Source organism: Copidosoma floridanum, unplaced genomic scaffold (assembly GCF_036245765.1).
Source record: "Copidosoma floridanum isolate Cflo_tuat_1 unplaced genomic scaffold, Cflo_Japanese_pri ptg000043l, whole genome shotgun sequence".
NCBI lineage: Eukaryota > Metazoa > Arthropoda > Insecta > Hymenoptera > Encyrtidae > Copidosoma > Copidosoma floridanum.
The window spans coordinates 378,249-386,640 of record NW_028321920.1 but is presented as its reverse complement, the minus strand read 5'-3'; the positions used below and the strand labels follow the sequence as shown (position 1 = coordinate 386,640).

The 8,392-nt window shown below is 36.5% G+C and overlaps 1 pseudogene; it reads right to left on the bottom strand.

Moving 5' to 3' along the window:
- Positions 1-2,155: 2,155 nt before the first annotated feature.
- Positions 2,156-7,585, bottom strand: LOC111643538 (lysosomal alpha-mannosidase-like; annotated as a pseudogene).
- Positions 7,586-8,392: the final 807 nt, after the last annotated feature.

Sequence of the window (8,392 nt, the reverse complement as noted above, 5' to 3'; positions counted from 1 at the left end):
GACAGTGACCCACCATTAAAAATCGTGCTCTTAATACATTAAAAAAAAAAAAAAAAATCGGTGAGTCCATCCTATTCGAACAGATTACGGGACCCTATAAACATGTAGACCTCATACGATCGGAGAAAAAACTGCGGATGCAAGTAAACACCTCCTGTAAAAGCAGTTCCAGGCCAAACTCACAGCTCGACGGAAACGACGATAAACTATTCCAGCTCGTCAACGCCGAGACACCCGTCCTCGAGTCCAAGGCCCAGCGCAGCGCGAGCAAACATAAATTACCCCTTGCAGGACAATCTTGGCGCCTCGAGGTACCTCGCTGCAAATATTTTTAAGAACACCTTTCGAGAGAGAAAATTTTTTTTTTATTCCGTTTACAAAATAAGATAACCAGCAAAGGTCCAGACTCGACGTCCCAAACTATCGAGCCTCCCAGGATGTTCGGTCCGTTTAACGACGAGGAGCGAAAGGAAATTTTGACCAAGTTTTACGATCAGGTAAAGAGCAACTTGGAAAGCATTGTCCGGCCCAATGGAAGCAAAGAGTTACCTGCGAGGACGTGTGCCGACCTCTTTGCCGCTTTCCCCCGAAAAACCTACGGGTTAGAGAAATTTCTAATTCACGAAAATCTACTTTGAAAAAATGCTATAATCATCAAAATACAAATACCCATACAGGAGAGTATTGGATTGATCCGAACGACGGTGATCCTCGAGATGCGATACTAGTACGTTGTGACGCCGAAACGCGCTCGTCATGTATTTTGGCTAGTCCCTCGCGAACAGTGGAAATCAGTCACGAGGGCAGTGAATCCGAAATTTGGCTCAATGAAATCGACAGCGCGTCAAAGGTATAAATCGAAAATTTTACCGATCACCATTGACGGTTTGTACTTCGAATTTTTTTTTTTCAAATTTTTTTTCATACAGATAAATTACAATGCGGACAGCAATCAAATTGGTTTTCTGCAATTACTTTCTAAAGAAGCCGAACAAAGTATCACTTACAATTGTAAGAACAGCGTCGCTTATTTCGACATTGAGCGTTAGACTTACAGAATACTAATAAAATAACTGGGAAGATTCGATTTTGAGGGGAGAAAATAACGTTAAAATTCTTGTATATTCATTTGGTACTGTAAAATCATACACATCATCGATCAAATTTAAACGAAATTTTTTAAAATGGATATCAATTAATTTTTAGATCATGACATAGCTAGTAATAAAGTGATCTACAATAATTATTTTGAGCCACCTCTAATGAAAGCATTTCTATTGATCTGTATTTTCTGTTGGCAAAAGAATAGTAGTGAAACGACAGACTATACACCATTTGATTTGATTATTATCTTTGATCCAGTGATTAGAGCGGAGAAACGTTATTTTAACTGATATTATGGAAAAATCGTAAAATAGTTCCTAAATATTTACATTTTATAAAAATACGTTAGACATACATTTAATAGAACTATGATTCAAGTGCGAGAATTCTAACATTTTTTGGCAAGTGTTTTATGAGTAGTAGCATATCATATGTATTAAATTGTTAAACAACAAATAAAATGTGTAACGAAATGTGTGCCAAAGGGGACTTTTTAAAGACATGCCTACACAAATAACAAAATATTTTTCCAACATTTTTTACCCCTTAGCCTTCGTAAAAGTCGTAGGATTTTTCACAAATACATTCGTATACTTACATAAAAAAACCTCATCATTTAAATAATCAATGTTCAATCTAATAAACATATTTATGAAGTATTAGAAACGTAAAATAAGTAAGCAATTATATTTAACTATGTTTATTTTAATTTCAAAGTAAACCAATGGCCTTTACGCTCAATCTGTGACGCAAGAGATGTAGAAAATACTGCCTATATATTAACATTAAAGCGATTATTATCTATTGTACTCTGTGGTATAACAAGTAAAAAAAGTTACACGCAACTAAAAACAAGGTTTATTTTTTTTCTTAGAATGATTTGAAATAAAATAGAATACTTTTATAATTTATGAGGACTACATTTATTGAGCACATACAATAATATACATTCGTGACAAAAAAATTTACTTCAAACATTTTCTTCATTAATATATTACTATTGGTCTTTATAAATGTGTTATCGCACAAAGTTTAATACTCCACGATCTCATTAAGACCCGTGTTTAAGTTTGACGACAAAAGTCCGAATTTCCATTGGTTTCAGTAGTACCACGATAGAATTACTGGAGGCCTGCACTTTGTCCGAGTCCAAATTTCCAGTTTCAACGTTATCGTCCGTCCCCGACGTCCACTTCAATCGCTGCTCGTCTTTCAAAAACTGATTCGCACCAAGAGTCGTTTCTCGCACCCAATCCACGGAAAAACTGGCGAACAGCTCCTATCGGCAAAAACAATCCACAACTCAAGAATGTATCAATGGAACCAATTGTGATCAATAAGAAACATAATAGGTATTACTTTCAAATCGACTTGGGCAACTGTCGAGTACAAGGAAGTTTTGCCATTCTCAAATATGTGCTCAAGTCGCAGTAGAACTTCCCCATCCTTCCAAGGCTCGAGAGTCAGAATACGAATGTTTTTAGGCAGCAAAATCGTTAAACCGTCGCCCTGACGGATCGAGGAAAATTTTGAATTTATTTAGTTATTTTAAAACTCGAGTGATACCTGATACGATAAATTTGAAAATGGTAATTCGAATGGCAATGCTATCAAGTATTTATTAAATACAAATAACTTTCGACGTTACGACCCATACACTTATATATAGATAACGAGGCCCTCATCAGGTAAAAAACTTAATCGTCACACTAGTGACTAAGTGTAGTACGCAAGATGGTAAGGTAGCGAATACATTGTGACGAACGTCGAAAGTTATTTGTATTAATATATACTTGATAGCACTACCACCCGAGTTATTATTTTCAAATTTAAATTCTTCAAAAATACATGCCGAAGTACAGCAGGGAGTGACAAAATGTACAACCTTCATTTTGTAAAGTTGATTCCAGTCTTGAAAAGAACTTGTCGTGGGGGTGAAAAAGAGCCAAGATCCAAGGGACAGTTCAATCGCTTTCTCTTTTTCTTGCAAAATGAGCTCGTCCTTGTCCATCAAACTGCCGGTCAGCAAGTAATGTTTACCTCTGACCACAAGGCCCGTTCCGTACGCCATTTCGTTCAATATTTGATTGAGGCGGTTCATCTTGTCGTGATTGGTTAACCTTCTGTGAAGCTGAAACACATTTTGGCGAAATTCAACGCGTCAGTTTTACCATTTGGGGTGACTTTTTCGTTACCATCAACTAAATTTGTCCTCGAAACAAGCTCGAGCCACCCTGTGGCCTGTCGGTCAACACACTCACACGTAACAACTTCCTCTTGTCCTCGATGGCGATTTTCGTTGGGATCGGGTAATAGTTACCAGAAACTCGTTCCTCCAGCCAAACGTTTATGTGAGGGCGCTTGTTGAGCTTACGCTGAATCATCTCCCTACCATTGCTGTCCGTGTAAAATGTCCTTCTGTTCACCAAGTTCGTAAAGTAATTGCTGACCACTTTCTTGCCGCCTATCATCTTCGACAAGCTGTACAAAATAATTTTATAATACGTATAGAGGATGAACTGTTTTTTTTTTTTTTTACAAGTAACCATTAATATATGAAATTACTCGATGGGCACAGGTCCGATCAGCCAATGAAATTCCACTTGACTTTTTCCCTTGTAAATTCTAACTACTTGGCTCACCCATTCATTGACTACTTGATGAATTTCCTCGACCAAAGGTCCTGCCGGCATTTAATTTTTGAAAATGGTACAATCGAGACTTAATGGCATATTAGCAGTGTCCCATATGACATACCTTTGAAGATCTGCGTGGAGTTGGTAACATTTAAAATATGGGTGATGCTGCTCTTTGGTCTTAAAACATACAGCCCCGACGATCTGTTGGCGACCAATGCGTTGTTGCCCTCCGCAGCATCGTAATAATGAAACGATTGTCTGATTTTCAGGCCCCTTGTCCCGTGAGTCATATTTATCAAGATTCTACCTTTCGCGTTGGCACTTATGTTAAATAACTTAAATACAACGTTTATTGTTTATGGCATTGCAAAATGATATTGGAAAAAGTAATGGTCAACTTTTTACCTCGGAGCCTATAAATTGGGAGCCATTAGCCGGTTTTGGGTCGTTTGGCACGAAATTGGGATCGGACTTTTTTTGGTAAACGTAAAACGATTGGAAACCAAGCGAGAAAACATTTTCAGCTAGGAAAACCAACTCCATTGTTGCACTGCTGACTCGACCGGGGATCGCTTGCACTTTGTCTGGAATTGGCACCATTTGAGTAACCATATCGTTCCCTACAATTAAAAAAAAAAAATCCCATCAATCGATTAATAATTGGGTACATTTATGTATTTCAAAGGTGACTTGGACTATTTCCACTGGATTAATCAAAATAGCTGAAATTTTCTAACTATGTAAATGAGGTATGCCTCATTCATTTACGATAAAAAACACTGGGGTTAACCACTTTACTTTTAAGAAAATCACTATTGAAAACTCACCAATTTAACAGACAGTCTTACAGAATTTGTTACTAAAATGACGCTAACTCCAAAAGTAAATGACAAACCTCTGTAAATAAAAACTGTATTTGTACCTTTTTTTTTATTAGTGATCTCTTAGAACTGTGAAAATTATACGTAAACCACTTAGATTTTAAGAAAATTTAGAGAAAAGTGATTTATCGTCTTCTGCGCATGCGATGATTAAAGTGGTGAGTTTTTACTATTTATTTTATTGATATTTTATAACTTTTTAGGCCATTAAAACTCTTGAAATTGAACGCGTGATTCATACATTCAATAATCATGACAATGGACAAAGAACATTTTTCGTAATCAATAAAACCTCAAAGGGCCCCTCACTGGGTACGGCACCAAACGTTCAAGCCACCTTTATTATTGACGCACCAGTAAAGTCTTTGACCCCGTACACCAAATTCTGAACCGGCACTCTGATGAACTGCTGGACCATTTGACTGGTCGGATTGTACACAGTGACAACGAATTTTCGGTGATTGGAGGAATAATCACAGGCGCTAATGTTGAGAAGCAGACACGAGTGGAATTCCGGCGCATTTGAAATTTTTTTTTTCAATGCCCAATTGCTGAGAACAAAAGACATGTATATTTTTCAAACAGCTGATATTTTCAAAGTGCATGATTATTATTATTTTAGAGCTTCAGAGGCAACGTGCTCTTCTTTGGAAATACTGCGATGTAACAGTTTGGCATAGTCAAACGCAACATTTTGCATTGCAGTGCCCGTAATGGCGTCATGATGCTTTAACACCCCCATTGCCTCTCGGAAACGTTGCAGCTCTTCGGTATCGGGCAGATTCGCCAAGACAGATAATTGCTTCGCCACCTGGAATGACAAAAAAAAAGATAATCCAATTTTTTTTTGCAAGTTGAAATGGGAAATTCATTAAAGCCCCGACTTGCAAAAAGTTATTGCCGAGTCTTTCGAAGTACTTCAGTGCCGGTCTGGACGTATAAAAACCGGTCCAAAATGAATGTTGGTCGAAAGAGTAGGGGAACATATCGCCGATTTCAACAGGCCATCTCAAATCGTGCTTGTGCAGTGCCCGCAAGTAGCACGACGGAGTTGAGTGAAACACCTCATAGTTGTCTCCTTCCTTACTGTTTATGTACCTGAGTAATCACGCAAATTTGTTTCAACCGTATACTTCGGCATGTTGTTTTAGAAAAAAAATTTGAAACCAACTTGATGAGTTTGTCTATGTTGGCGAACCACAGCTCAGCGTTTAAGTAATGATGTGTCCGTCCCATTGTAATGATTATATTATTGGTCTGGTACATCGTAGCTTGTTTCGAAGCAAAATGTAGTAGTTTCTCTGCCTTTAGTCAAATAAATATCTTGTACAATAATATATTGTTCCAAAGTGATGGCATGAAAAATTTTCGCTTACTCTGTCATGTACGTTGTAATTTACGTTGTTTGGGTCATCGATGATGGGCACGCGATTGCCGCAGAAAGTATCAAAACAAAAACCAGGTGGGGTGAAAAAACGGTAGTACAAAATCATCGTAAATAGATTGGCAGATTTACCTGAAATTCATTTTTATTTTCATCAATCCTGGTTTTTCATTGAAATGAAAATTTTTTGATATATACATGAAAACCCGTATAAAAAAAATCTTACTTTTTAAAAGTATTTATGTTGCACTCTACGTGGAAAAAAAATACAGTCTTATAATCTTTTAAAGACATAGGACTTTTATGTATAGAAAATTACGTCATCCTTTCAATTCTAAAATTAGAAAGAAAATGAGTTTTCGATGGAGGTATGCTAAACATTGCAAACAGCCGTACAAGAAAAAAGTACGACTTCACTTTTCCGGTGCAAGTAGCCGGAAGTGAAAATTGTACTTCCCCTCTGGGAATGAAAGTAAACCACATACCTAGACTATCACTGCCTTTCCAGATGAATTCGGCAGTTTTATTCCACAAGCGGGCCCAGTTGTACACGTAATCGATTCGACCAACGAACATTCCATCAAAACCCATTCGAGCGAAAATGGAAGCTTGTTCGCGAGAATGTCCGAAAGGGTCAACTTGCCATCCGACTCGAAGTCGCCCACAAGAACCAAAGGAGTCATTTATTCGCCTTTAAAGGTAAATAAGTTTATATTAATCGCAACAATAAATCATTCAATCCAATTGTAAGCATACCTGAAGCCCCAAGTGTATTGATCAATCAGTGATTGGTAATTTGTGGTAGCCTCGTCGTTCATACTCCAACCACCACCAACTATTTCAAATCGTCCTTCGTTGACCAACATTTTTAACTTTTCTCTCATAGTGTCGTTTCGATTTTTCCACCACTTCCATAGCATTGCCATTTCGGCAAACGCAAATCTAATTACAAATCGGTTTGTCATCATCCCCCAGCGATAATTAACAATAAAAGTTTTTTCAATTTACTATTATTTTCTGTTTCTACAATAACATTGGCGTTGAAAAATATATATGTAATAATAACAACTGATAATCAAAAATTATGTATAACTTATGACATTTTATTACTTGTCTCAAATACGGACTTTACAATTCTCATTATCGGTTGTTATTTTTCGCTGAGATCGTCAGTATGGTGTAATGGTATACATATTAGTTGTCAAAATATTGATTTGAAAATACCTTCTTCCTGGATTTTTTAGGAGCGATTCAATGACATTGTCGATCACGTATTGCACCCCTGAAATTAAAATATTTTTTTCTTACTCGCTAGCAAAAGGGAGGAGTACTTCACGCTTAATGTAAGGTAAAGACATGTTTTTCATAAAATATGCCACTTGTGATATTCCATTTAATTTTCCTTCCTGTATAGATGAATAATCAATATTATTTACAAAGTATGCGCAACTTTTATTTATATCTTACATTTGTTGTATATTACATCGTAGGTTAAGTACAACCAGCCCACTTCAGCGTGAGAATGAGCCACTAAATGCAGTACCGGTAATGGTGTTGTGATTTTGCATCAGTCCCATTGCTTCTTTGTACGTTTGATATTCTTCAGAGTCAGATGAATGTGTGAGGACCGAAAGTTGTTTGACCACCTATTTTTTCATTTTTTTATTCTTTTATTAATTGAAGGTAACATGGAGAGTATAATACATGTCATGACTTTTGACCTGTAAAAAATTATTTTCCAGTCTCTCGAAAAATTTCAATCCAGGCCGAGAAGTGAAGAAACCAGACCAAAAAGTATGGCGATTCCAGGAGTACGGCAAAAAAATCGTCAGTTTTGACAGGCCATGAAATGTTCAAGTCATTCAAAGATTTTAAGTAACACGAAGGCGTGGAATGAAAAATATTAAACTGGTCGTTTTTTTTCTCATTGATATATCTAACAAACCAAACGATGTATTAGTGTTACGCTTTAGTACCACGTTATAGTATTAATTAAAGATACACCTGATTAGTTTATCCATATTACTGTACCACAGCTCAGCTTCTGTGTACTGTAATTTATCTCCCATTGTAAATTTAATATTATCTGTTCCATACGATAAAGCTTGTTTTTTGACATAAGTTAATAGTTGCTCTACCTTTACCCATCATAAAAATTTAAAGTATACAATGAAACAATTTAAAAAAAATGTTTAAAAACCTATATATCTGATGTTTACCCTCTCATCCACGTTATAATTCAAATTTTTAGGATCATCTATAATTGGTACTCTTCCGTCACAACGAATAACAAAGCAAAATCCAGGTGGTGGTGTAAAGCGGTTGTATATTATTGACGGGAATAAATTGTTGGACTTGCCTAAACGAATGACCACCAAAAGTTA